The following is a 13158-nucleotide window of genomic DNA, read 5'->3' on the forward strand; positions in this document are numbered from 1 at the left end:
GATCCGGCCAAGTCGTCAGCGGCCATCCGCGCCGCCCGGCATATCGCCAGGAGTTCGGCCTGGTAGACCGAGCAATAGGACGGCAATCCAAGCTTGAGGGTTGTGGCTTCGGCAGCGCCGTTCCATACGGATAACGCCGCCCCCACCTTGCCCTCAATCTTGCTGCCGTCTGTAAAGATGTTATAATTATTGTCGCTATAGGCGTTGAACTGTTCCTGGTCTACCAGACACTTGAACTCCAAGTCGAGATGACAGGCGGGGTGCGGAGACCGCAGAGCCGAGGTCATCTGCTCCACTTACTGATCCCCTATCACCCGCTGGGGCACTCCCCTCCGCGCCTCGTATAAGGTTGCTGCTTCGCGAACGCGGAGGTCGAGGGGGAGTATCCCAGCGAGCAGCAGCGCCGAGTTCAGGGAGGTGGTTCGGTATGCCCTGCACAGCTTCTGCGCGAAGCCCCGCTGGACCGCGTTCAGCCGCTTGCGGACACCGCGCTTGTCCACGGCCGGCGCCCAGACGGCAGCCGCATACAAGATCACGGGCTCAACTACCGCTCTGTATATAGTGCGGATTACTTCAGGATGGAGGCCCCAGCTGACCTTAGCCGCACGGGCCAGCTGGTGATAGAAGGCGAGAGCGCGCCTGCAGACGTTTGCGACGTGGGCGTTGAAGGTGAGTTTCCGGTCTATGACGACCCCCAGCAGCTTGATCTCATTCGTCAGGACAATGTCGACCCCACCCATGCGAAGGCGCGGGTCGTCATACTTCATTGACATGACTTGAAAACGTTAAGAATTATTGACGACGCGTTGGCGCAGCGGTCATATATAAGAAAGAAACACGTTTATTCGGAGCATCACTCAAAACACAGACAGTTTTTACACAAAAAAATTACAGTAAAATAGAAATAATAATAATTAATAAATAAGTACATACAGAAAAAAGAAATTTACAAGACCAGTAATATAGACTACAAAAAAAAGTAAATAAAAATTTCCAAAGAAGTTATGAAAAAAAAAGACGAATAAACAAGAAATGTGAAAAATGTGTGATTATATGACCAAATAATACCTGCGGCTAAGTGCTGTGCCCCAAAAAGTTATATCACTCAGCTTGGAGTTGGCTTTCATAAAAACAATATATATATATATATATATATATACATATATATCAGATAGTTACAATATAATATGTAGATAATTTAAAATAATTAAAATAGAGCACATAGCACATAATATATACAATTATTACTATAAAAATAAGTTAAATTACAAGAAACTAAAAAAAACCCTAAGTATATAGAACCTTAAGTAGATAGTTATTTAAATGTCGCACTGAATTACAGTGGTCTGTGAGTCAGATTTGATCTCCGTACAGTTATCCGTGTGAGCAGTCGTCTTAGACCGGTGCGACCGCAGGCCGGCTTCTTGTGTAGAGACGGTCCTTCTCCTGGCTGTTGCGCTGGCGGTTGCAGGTTCGATCCCCGCTCACAGATATTTGTATTGGCCATATAGAAGTTTGTCGTGGTCTGGGCGTTTGTGCTTGTGTATTGTGTGTTTCCGGACCCCCGACACAGGAGTAAATCGGTAGGGGCCGTTGAATTTGAAACGTTTATTTATTTAATATTTAAATCAAAGAAATAATGAATCACATAACAGACAAAAAAAAAAACCCAAGACGACAAAATTGTGTACAATCATATAATAATAAATAAATGTGTAATGAATTTTATTCCTGAATTTTCCTCCTCCTAATGTTATGTGATATTGATGTTGAACGTTTTAATTACTTTACGGCACACGAAATCACACATGGTTGCTCAAGTACGGGATATTTTCAATAACAACCTAACTATTACAACTAAAACAACCATTAAAAAACAAAATTGTCTTTGTTTCAATATATTTTGGCGCCATTTTGCTGATAACTTTAATCCCGACTAGAAAAAAGGTCAGGCTCAACCAGATCATGTATTGTGCATGCGCTGTCGTCGTTAACTAAAACTCAGTGATTGTAAATGCCGTTTTTAAAAGTTTTTCTGTTAGACAAAGGTGAGTTTTACAATACAATACAATGCAAATACTCTTTATTGTACACTATCAGGGAAAAATTTTACACCGTAAAAAGTTTTGTTTAATTTCTTTTTGTTAAGCCGATGAATGCGTGACGAGAGCGTTACCAAAAGTGTGATCTGGCGAGGCGAACGGAGCAAAAGAGAGAGAGAGAGAGAGAGATGCGCGAAGGTCACCTTAACTCCAACCAATTGGTAATGGGCTTGGCAACGCGCTTGCAATGCTTCTGGTGTTGCAGACGTTTCTCACACCTCAGTTAAAAAATGACTAACTTCGTACCACTTCTATATTGTTTTTCGAGAACGTACGATATGTTTTTTTTTAATTAATTATCGGAGCCCCATAACATACATAGACTATAAAACAATTCTAACTTCTTTTTTAATTTTCAAAGAATAGAATTAAAAAGAAGAAAGTCGTGTTACATTCTTATTTTTAGTGTATACTAGCTGTGCCCGCGACTTCGTCCGCGTGGAATATAACAAAAATGTTATTGTTGCGTTCGCAGAGTTATAAAATAAATAAATTTCTAAAATAAAAGTAGCATAAGTTACTCCATATTACATCAGCTATCTGCCAGTGAAAGTCCCATCGAAATCGGTCAAGCCGTTTTATAGATTAGCCGGAACAATCAAACAGACAGACAGACAAAAATTGTACGAAATGTTATTTTGGTATATGTACCGTGTATACATCTATATGCATTTAGTAAAAAGCGGTATTTTAATATTACAATGTGTAAAATTTATTATTTGTGTTATATAATGTTGTACTTATATATCTGCTTTAGTCTGTATAATCTCACTGCTGGGCATAGGTCTCTTTTTTCTATAAAACAAAGTTGCTTCCCGCTGTCTGTATGCTTAGATATTTAAAAATCCGCAACGGATTTTGATGCGGTTTTCTTTAGTAAATAGAGTGATTCTAGAGAAAGGTTTATATGTTTAATTCAAGCATAATATAGTAGAGGAACACTGATAGCTTTTGCAAACGTGCGGACTCGGGGCGGGTCGCTAGTTTCATAATATTGTAAGTAATTATATATCCATATGCGTTTAGTAAAAAGCGTTTATTTTAATATTACAAACAGACACTCCAATTTTATTTATGTGTATAGAGTATAGAAATCCTTATTACAGTAAATCATTTAAATTTAAAACAATTACGTATAACATTTACATTTTATCATTTATTTGAAAACAGTACACGTACATTCACGTAATGTTATTACGATGCGAATTTATAAGAATTGTTCGTTAATTGAATTGTAATAAACATCAATATTTTGTGAAACAGACATATTTTATGATATTTGAACGAAACGGGAAAATTGTAGTTGCTATTTCTGTGTAGTACATTGTGTGTAGCACGCAGAAATGGATGTCATCTATTAGGAAACAAATGAAGCTTATTTTGCTGACGTCGTTATTCTGACAAGTATGTACAAGTATATTTCCATAAACATAAAATGTCAATCAAGAATTAATTAACTTTGCCTATTTAATTATTACATATATAAATATAATCACTTTCCCGTAGAGGTAGGCAGAGACCACTTCTTTCCACTTGCTATGATCCTTACATACTTCTTTCGCTTCGTCCGCTGTCATTATTCCCTTCATATATGCTCTTGGGTATAGGGTACTCTTGACCTGGCCTTTTTTCAAGACGTCCCTTATTTGGTCTCGAAAAGTCCGCCTCGGTTTATCCCTTCCAACCCTTTCGTTCACACTCGCCTTATTTAATTATTAAAAAAAAATAAATAAATGTTAACAAACATAATGTTTTGAAAATTTTACGTACTATAGACACAAGTAAAGGTGCAGGATGTGACGGTATCCCGCCATTGTTTTTCGTTTCTTGTGCTGACAGCCTCTGCTATCCTATTGCAATATTGTTTGACAGGTCACTACAACAAGGAATTTTTCCTGATGCCTGGAAAAAAGCCCAAATTGTTCCCGTCCATAAAAAAGGTTCAAAATCATTAATTTCTAACTATCGTCCAATATCCATTCTCAATACTATCGCTAAGTTGTTTGAAAAAGTAGTGTATGAAGATATCTACTTAATTATTGCTAAGGGCATCCCACATACACAACACGGATTCATACGCGGTAGGTCAACCTTATCTAATTTAGCTATATTTTCTGATTTTGTTTTAAAGGCAATGGAGAAGGGTGGACAGGTTGACGTGGTCTATACGGATTTTGAGAAAGCTTTCGACCGTGTAGACCATGACATCCTTCTTGAAAAGCTACACGGTCTCGGAATTCATGGTGATTTGTTACGTTGGGTGCGATCATATCTCACAAACCGTACGCAGACTGTTGTTCTTGGAGGTTATAGGTCCGACTACATCCATGTACCCTCTGGAATACCCCAGGGATCTCATCTCGGCCCTCTTTTCTATAGCGCATATATTTATGACATAAGTACGGTTCTTGTAAACTCAAAACACTTACTCTATGCTGACGACAAAAAAGTATACATGAGCGTACGTACGGTTGATGATTGTAAGCGGTTACAACATGATCTTAACAACCTATTTGATTACTATACAAAGAACAATATAAATGTTAGTATTCAGAAATGTCAATGTATTAGTTTTACTCGTAAAAATAACCCCATTCTTTTTAAATATAATTTTAATGGTGTTGAAATTGGCAGAACAAATTTAGTCCGTGATTTAGGTGTATATTTTGATAGCAAAATGTTAATTAACCGACTTCCAAAAAAGGAGGAGGTTCTCAATTCGACTGTATTTTTTTTTTTTTTTTTTTTTTTTTTTTTTTTTATGTATGTTACATCAGAACTTTTGACCAGGTAGACCGATTTCGACAAATTTTGTTTTAATCGAAAGGTGGTGTGTGCCGATTGGTCCCATTTAAATTTATTTGAGATCTAACAACTACTTTTCGAATTATATCTAATAATGCGTTTTTACTTGACGCTTTTTTCGTCGACCTACGTTGTATTATACCACATAACTTTCTACTGGGTGTACCGATTTTGATAATTCTTTTTTTGTTGGAAAGGGGATATCCCTAGTTTAGTACCATGATAAGGAAACCAGGATCTGATGATAGGATCCCAGAGAAATCGAGAGAAACTCTTGAAAATCCGCAATAACTTTTTACTGGGTGTATCGATTTTGATAATTTTTACTTTAATCGAAAGCTGATGTTTATCATGTGGTCACATATAAATTTTATCGAGATCTGATAACTACTTTTTGATTAATCTTTGATAACGCGTATTTACTTGACATTATTTTCGTCACCTTACGTTGTATTATACCTCATAACTTTTTACTGGGTGCACCGATTTTGACGTTTCTTATATAAATTAAAAGCTACTATTTGTCACGTGGTCCCATTCAAATTTAATTGAGATTTGATTCGTAATTTGTGAGTTATATCTAATATTGCGTATTTACTTGACGGTTTTTTCGTCACCCTACGTTGTATTATACGTTATATCTTTTTACTGGGTGCACTGATTTTGATCTTTTTTGTATAAATCAAAAGCTAATACTTGTCATGTCGTCCGTTTTAAATATGATTGAGATATAATGAGCAATTTTTGAGTAATCTTTGATGACACGTATTTACATGACGATGTTAAGACGACTGTGGTCATGTTCAATACTTTGCCACAACGCCATCTATCAAAATGTTATGAAATTACTTCGTTCACTATCGATCAAATTACAATATTCCACTAGAGTAGAGAGTAGCAGTTTATTCGTTATAAATATATTTGAGCTTTTAATTTTTGAGTTATCGCTAATACTGGGTATTTACTTGGCTATTTTACGTCGACCAACGTTATATTAACCTCATTACTATTTTACTGGGTGGACCGATATCGATGATTCTTTTTTTAATCGATAGGTGGTGCTTGTCATGTGGTCCCATTTAAATATAATTGAGATTTGACTCGAACTTTTTGAGCTATATCTGATATGGCGTATTTACTTGACTGTTTTTGGAGTTTTCTCCTTAAGAATCGATTTTCATTTAAGGCCCCGGAATGAAAAAATTGAACAGTAAAATCTACTGAACGAATGACCTTGTTAGAGATGGCGTTCACACGTTTTCTAATAACGCAATTAGGTTCCGATAGATGGCGTTATTGGATTCATTTATTTACAATTTGATATAGTAATAATATATTTCTTAGACTAGTAAGCCTTTTTGTGCCTATTTAGACAGTTGATCTGAAGGGGTAAACTCCAGTCGTGCATCGGAGCTGTGTGAAAACATGAACATTACATATTTTTAATAAAAAAGACATAAACCGTAATTCAATATAAATCCGCTTCAACTAAAAAACCCGCCGTAATAAGCGATGTCAGCGCTTTGCGCGAATCGTCGACGGGCCTTTTATGAAATTTCTGCCTACAATCGCTAACAAAATGTTAGAAATAACAGTAGAACATTATATAATTCTACAATTTTATAATGTCGCGTTATATGGAATACGAACAAAGTATTACTATTTTTTCGTCGATCTACGTTGTATTACTCTTCGATGTAATTGAAGTCGGTTTTTTTTTCGTTTGCGAGCAAACACAATTATGTCTTCTCATATTGATTTAATTAGATCCAAAGCACTAAGAAATCTTGGTTTTGTCATACGAACCTGTAGTCCCTTTAAAGATCCTCTTAGCTTCAAAATAGTTTATTATGCATACGTTAGAAGCATCTTAGAATACGCTGCTCCTATATGGTCTCCAAGGTATGATGTTTATATAAAACGCATTGAAAGTGTACAAAAGAAATTTGTTCATCACCTTAAATTTAAGTGTAAAAAAGCCGATATAAGTGATGAATACGTAGATATCTGCCGAGCTTATAACCTTCTGACGTTAACGGAACGCAGGGAGGTATTAGACATGGGGCTATTGTATGATATATTTCGTGGCCGCATCAACTGCCCGGAGCTTGCTGAACGCATTATACTAAACAACCCTTCACGACGCACAAGACACACTGCCTTATTTTATGTCCCGAAGTGCTCCACCAACTATGTACAGAATTCTATACTTACAAGATTACCTAACTCATACAATTTGAAATTTCAAGACGTAGATATTTTCAAAGGTTCAAAAAATATTTTTCAAAATAAAATAAAACAACAGTTCTTTAAAAAAAATAATCAAAACAACAACTAAAATATATATAATTTACATATATTTCATAAATATTTACATAATCTTAACTATTATTATTATCAATATTATATTTCCTTCCAATAGAGTAAATTGTTTTTAATTTATACTTCCCATGGGTACTTATAGGTTAAATATAGAAATAAGTTTTTTTTTTTTTTTCTTTTTTCTTTTTTTTTCACCGTGTTAATGGTTTTGTGTTTCCTTTTTTTTTTTTTGTTTTTCACGTTTGTTAATTTAAATTTTAAACCGATGGATGGTCGTTATTGGCCTTTTTAATTATATTTAATCCTTGTTTGTTTTATAATTTTTTCTGTGCTGTGTACCATCCCTTGTATATAAATAAATAAATAAATAAATATTAAATTGTGATTTATCTATAGCTAATTCCTTTGTAGTTATCTAATTAAATTCTTGTTTACAGTCGGTTCTTTGCAGAATCTACATTCCGAATCGGAGGTAACATCGACTTTTAACGAAACTTATAATTTTTATTTGTAAAATGATGATTCGTAGGTGCTTTTGAAGCCTATTTGAATTAAGCTATTTTGATTTTTTTGATATTATAACATTCTCGAAATGGAGAAGTGTCAGTTTTTTTTTGTGTTACAAAAATACTAGCTGTACCCTGCGCGCTTTGCTACGCCTTTTGTTTTTTTTCTCGTACCAACTCAGAAACCTAAGCATAACACTATGCTGAAGATCATGACATGATCAAATGCATAGTTTACGATTCTATAATGAACATACAGACAAACATTCAACATAAAGTTCGTTGTTAAAAGTTTAAGACTGTAAACAAATTAATGAAATTGTGAATAAGCGACAGCCAAAAAAAAAATTGTTGGAAATAAATGACACGAATGAATCATACATATTTATATATAAATATTATATATGTACTAATATATATTTAAAATAAAGGATAAAGTGGCTATTGCCGTGTTGTTTTTAGTAGTTACAAATGTTTTTTGTTATGTTTCAGGCTAATCTGTAGCAGTATGAAGCACAGGAAAATCAAGATGGAAGCGTATTGCTTTGTCATTTGTTTTCTATTCTTGGCGGTCAGCGGCTTGGAGGAAGGTATGCTATTTGGACTCATACATTTTTCACGTATGATATTATGTCTGGTCTGTATGTATATCCTTATAACTGACCCTGCCTCAGAGAGAATATAAAGTTACCCAGGTAAGGCTTTTGAACAGCAGTGTCTGGTCACACGGTGATCGTAACCCATGGAAGCCTATTGACTAGAAGCATCGGAATCTCCTTGATAACGGTCTACACATAGAATACAACACTTCTTGGGAGCAGTATTATTTGGCTGTTGTGTATCGAAGTTGGGGTAATTTACCGGTCGAATTGTTGCACATTTTAAGCAAGATATTTTCTGCTGCGCCTTTTCTCAAGCTGCGTGGCTACGGCAGTAAAGAACATAGCCACCTCCTCTCTTCCCGTGGCTCGCTCGCTTCGCTTCAGCCTGTAATATTCCATTACTGGGCCTCTTTTCCCATGTAGGAGAAGGATCAGAGCTTAATCCACCACGCTGCTCCAATGCGGGTTGGCGGATATATTCCCTACTATGAGTAACGATCGCTATCAGGTGTACATGATAACAATCAGGACCGACGGCTTAACGTGCTCTCTGAGGCACGGTGGGGAGACCCACAAGGACTGCACAAACACCCAGACCACGGCAAACACCTGTATAGCCAATACAAATGTTTGTTATGTGCGGGGATCAAACCCGCAATTGCCGACGCAACAGGTACAATCCGTTGCGCCAACGCGATCGTAAGAGGCGACCACGGGATAACACAGTTCCACTACCACCTTGGAAGTTAAAAAGCCGACCGATGGCGGGATATGGTATATGACTATGCAAATGTTTGCCATGAGCAAGAATCGAACCGTCATCGTCAGCGCAACATCCAATCCTATGATCATCGCACCATCGCCAATGCGACGTCAACTATAACGACATGTCACACTTTAGCTACTTAAGTCTTCCATACCAGTTCTCGCTTTCATGCCTCTCGCACTTTCATTCCTCATACTTTGTCTTTCTTGCATACATCTCATTCTCATGTGGGGTGGGTTTCCCTCTACCTAACATATATATTAATATTTTATGGAATAAAGTGAATGGAAATTTTATTTAAATAATAATACAAATAATAATTGTGTTTGCTCGCAAACGAAAAAAACCGACTTCAATTACATCGAAAAGTAATACAACGTAAGTAGACAAACAAAATTAGCAAACGCACTAGTCGTCACTACGATATTCGAGGGTTTCCCTCGATTTCTCTGGGGGTTCGTGACAAAATGGCGTAAACTCATGTGTTTTGCCCATAGTCACCACGCTGGGCAGGCGAGTTGGTGACCGCAGGGCTGGCTTTGTCGCACCGAAGACGCTGCTGCCCGTCTTCGGCCTGTGTATTTCAAAACCAGCAGTTTGATGGTTATCCCGCCATCGGTCGGCTTTTCAAGTTCCAAGGTGGTAGTGAAACTGTGTTATCCCTTAGTCGCCTCTTACGACACCCACGGGAAGAAAGGGGGTGGCTATATTCTTTACTACCGTAGCCACACAGTAGTATATATATATATATACGTTCGAATTTAGTAACCCCCCTCCTTTTATGACGAGTTTACTAGTAGAAATTTTACAAAATACGAAGTAAGTCACAAAATATAGCCAATGCAATACAGTCGAATAATAAGTGATAAAACATCAAATACAACATTTTCTACAGCTAGGGATGCAATATAGGGTAACACGAAACGATACCGTAACTAAGGTAAATCAGAGCAGGAAATATCCTGCTCAAATCTGGAGCAGCCCGACTGGGGAAGTACCTCGACCTTACAGGAGACCACAGCTAAATAATACTGCTTTTAAGCAGTATTATGTTCCTGTTAGTGAGTAAGGTGACCAGAGCTCCTGGTGGATTAGGGGTAGGGTCGGCAACGCACTTGCAATGTTTCTGGTGTTGCAGACGTCTATAGGCTATGATAATCGCGTACCATCAGGTGAGCTGTAGGTTATTTGCCGACCTTGTTTTATATTTAAAAAAAAAATTATCGAGCTTATTTTGTAAGTACATATTTCACTTATTCGTTGGCACAGCGCCTTACTGCAGCCACTTACTGCTTCGGGGGTTATGGGCTTAATCCTATGTATAATAATAACTAACATTTATATTAATTAATATATGTATGTTGTTATATCTATGTATATTTATTGAAAAAAATGTAGCTTTATAGCTCTTGGTACCTGGAACATATGCATTAACTTACCTTAGGAACAGAGGACCCTGTTTTTTTTTATTGTTAAGGAACACAAACAGCTAAAAATGAACACATACAATTAAATTTACAAACATAAAACATAAATCTAAACTGTGTCCACAAATAAGTTGAACACAATCAGCTTTCGCCAAAACTAAAAACAAGAATACATTTGTTAAATCAATTAAAAATCAACATTAGCATTTGAAAATTAAATTCAGGCTACAACTACAGGCAAAGGAAGAAACATTACGAAACAACTATACAAAAAATTAAAACTTAAAAAAAAAAAAAAAAAATTAAAGGCCAGACATCACCAAGATTTGTTGCAAGCCAATTCTCTAACCCTACTCTTATAAGAATTAAGTGAGCACCAGAACTGGTCAATTGTTTTAAAATGTATATTATATGATGAAGTTGCACGTGGAATGAATGTGTTGCCACCATACTTGGTTTTGGTTTTGGGTATATGGTACGACTCCTTTGATCGAGCTATACGTGGACATTTTATATCAATGTTACGTAATAGAAAGGGAGAATCAATATAATTATTATTAATTTTATATAAAAAGCACTGATCTCTTTCCAGTCGGCGTACATTCAATTTTACTCCTGCGATCCAGATGTTTCAAAAAAAACTTGTTTATTTTTTCGATCTTATTAATGTATTTTTTAGTTTGTATATTCAATACATTTATTCATTTATAATTTTCATCTTAAGGAGACAAGTGTATCACTCCAGAAGGGAAGGGAACATGTAACAGAATTTGGAACTGCTTGAGTGCCGACAGAGACAACGAGATATCGCTTGAAGTAAGTGCTTTCAGCTTTATTGTTCATATTGTTTTATTTATATATTTAATCATATATATTCTGTTTATATCTGTGATCATTATTGTGAAATTTAATAATAATACTATAATAATATTGTAAAATAATTTTTTTTTTTTTTTTTTTTATATTTGATGCTAGAATTATAAAACCAAATTCTTTTATACCAATAAATGGTGAGCCGGTTTTTTTCCATTATACTGCAAAAACTACTAAACCGATTTGAATAATACTTATACCATAAGATGCGGCGTGTTTCGGAGAATTTATGATTATATAATATGTTGGTGATGACTTATCGTGTAAAAAATTATGGATGGATAGAGGTCGCTAGTCTGACATATTCAATATTCTCATATCAGTACAAATCTGTAGCAAAATTTCGAGTCGTCAGTCGTCGGCGCCGTGGCTTAGTTGGTTAAAGCGCCTGTCTAGTAAACAGGAGATCGCGAGTTCGAATCTCGCCGGGGCCTACAATAAGCACATCATTTTTGCAGTTTTTCGATTACGTTTATAACGCAATTTTTTTTTTTATACACAAATAATTTTATTTAGTTTTAATAACTCAAAAAAATATTTTTTTTTAACACACAAATAATTTTATTTACCAAATATAGTTTCATTTTTTATTTTAAATTTTTAATATTGTTTTCTAATGTTTACGCGAATTTCACTCACTATAATGAAAAAACTTTTTCGGATTATTTTGTTTTAATTGAAAGATGTTGCGTGTCATGTGGTCCTATTTAAATTTAATTGAGATATAAAAAGTACTTTTATAGTTATATGTAATAACGCGTATTTACTTGACTATTTTTTCGCCGATCTACGTTGTATTAAACCGCATAACTTTTTACTGTGTTTATCGATTTTGATGATTTTTAATGTAATCGAAAGCTGATATTTATCTGATAACAACTTTTTGAGTAATCTTTGATAACGCATATTTACTTGACTATTTTATCGTTTGCCTACGTTGTATTACTTGTCGATGTAATTGAAGTCGGTTTTTTCATTTGCGAGCAAATACAGTTATTTAATTTAAAGCTACAACCTATATAGTATACGAGTATTTACTTTACCAATAAGAATAACAAGCGTAAAGTTTTGTTATTTGTTTTTTTTTTTATTAAATAAATTTAATTAAAAAATATTTTTTAATTATCTGTTTTATTTTTAGAAGGGGCTTTGGTCGCTTAGTGGCTATGTCAGCCTCATTATTCTGCATTACAAAATGACTGTAGTCTTAGTCTAACTAATTTTGAAAACATATAATACATTTCGATCGCTAGTTTTGACGTAGGATTAGAAAAAATCGAATAGCAAATTCCCACACATCTAAATCAATATTAAGCTGTGTGGCTAAGGCAGTAAAGAATATAGCCACCCCCTCTCTTCCTGTAGGTGTCTTAAGAGGCAACTAAAAGCTAACATAGTTCCACTACCACCTTGGAACTTAAAAAGCCGACCGGTGGCGGGATAACTATCCGACTGGCTTTGAAATACACAAGACGAAGACGGGCAGCGTCTTCGGTGCGATAGCCCTGTGGTCGCCAACCCGCCTGCCCAGCGTGGTGACTATGAGCAACACACATGAGTTCATGCAATTTTTGGCGCGAACTTGTGGAGGCCTGTCCTGGTTTTCGCTTAAAGGCTTGCCTATAGAAATAGGTTAATCCACAATGCTTGTTTTTTTTTCAGGTTTAATTTTTCTTCTATAAAATTGTTTTTCAATAAAATATCATATTTGTTTTACAGATGTGCTCTGGCGAAAACCTAATCGTATGCTGTTTG

The 13158-nt window shown here is 35.6% G+C and overlaps 1 non-coding gene across 1 annotated transcript; it reads left to right on the forward strand.

Moving 5' to 3' along the window:
* Positions 1-11763: 11763 nt before the first annotated feature.
* Positions 11764-11837, forward strand: Trnat-agu. The gene has a single exon. It is a non-coding gene; the product is annotated as a tRNA-Thr (tRNA).
* The last annotated feature ends 1321 nt before the right edge of the window (positions 11838-13158 follow it).

This window comes from Melitaea cinxia, chromosome 27 (genome assembly GCF_905220565.1).
Source record: "Melitaea cinxia chromosome 27, ilMelCinx1.1, whole genome shotgun sequence".
Lineage (NCBI taxonomy): Eukaryota > Metazoa > Arthropoda > Insecta > Lepidoptera > Nymphalidae > Melitaea > Melitaea cinxia.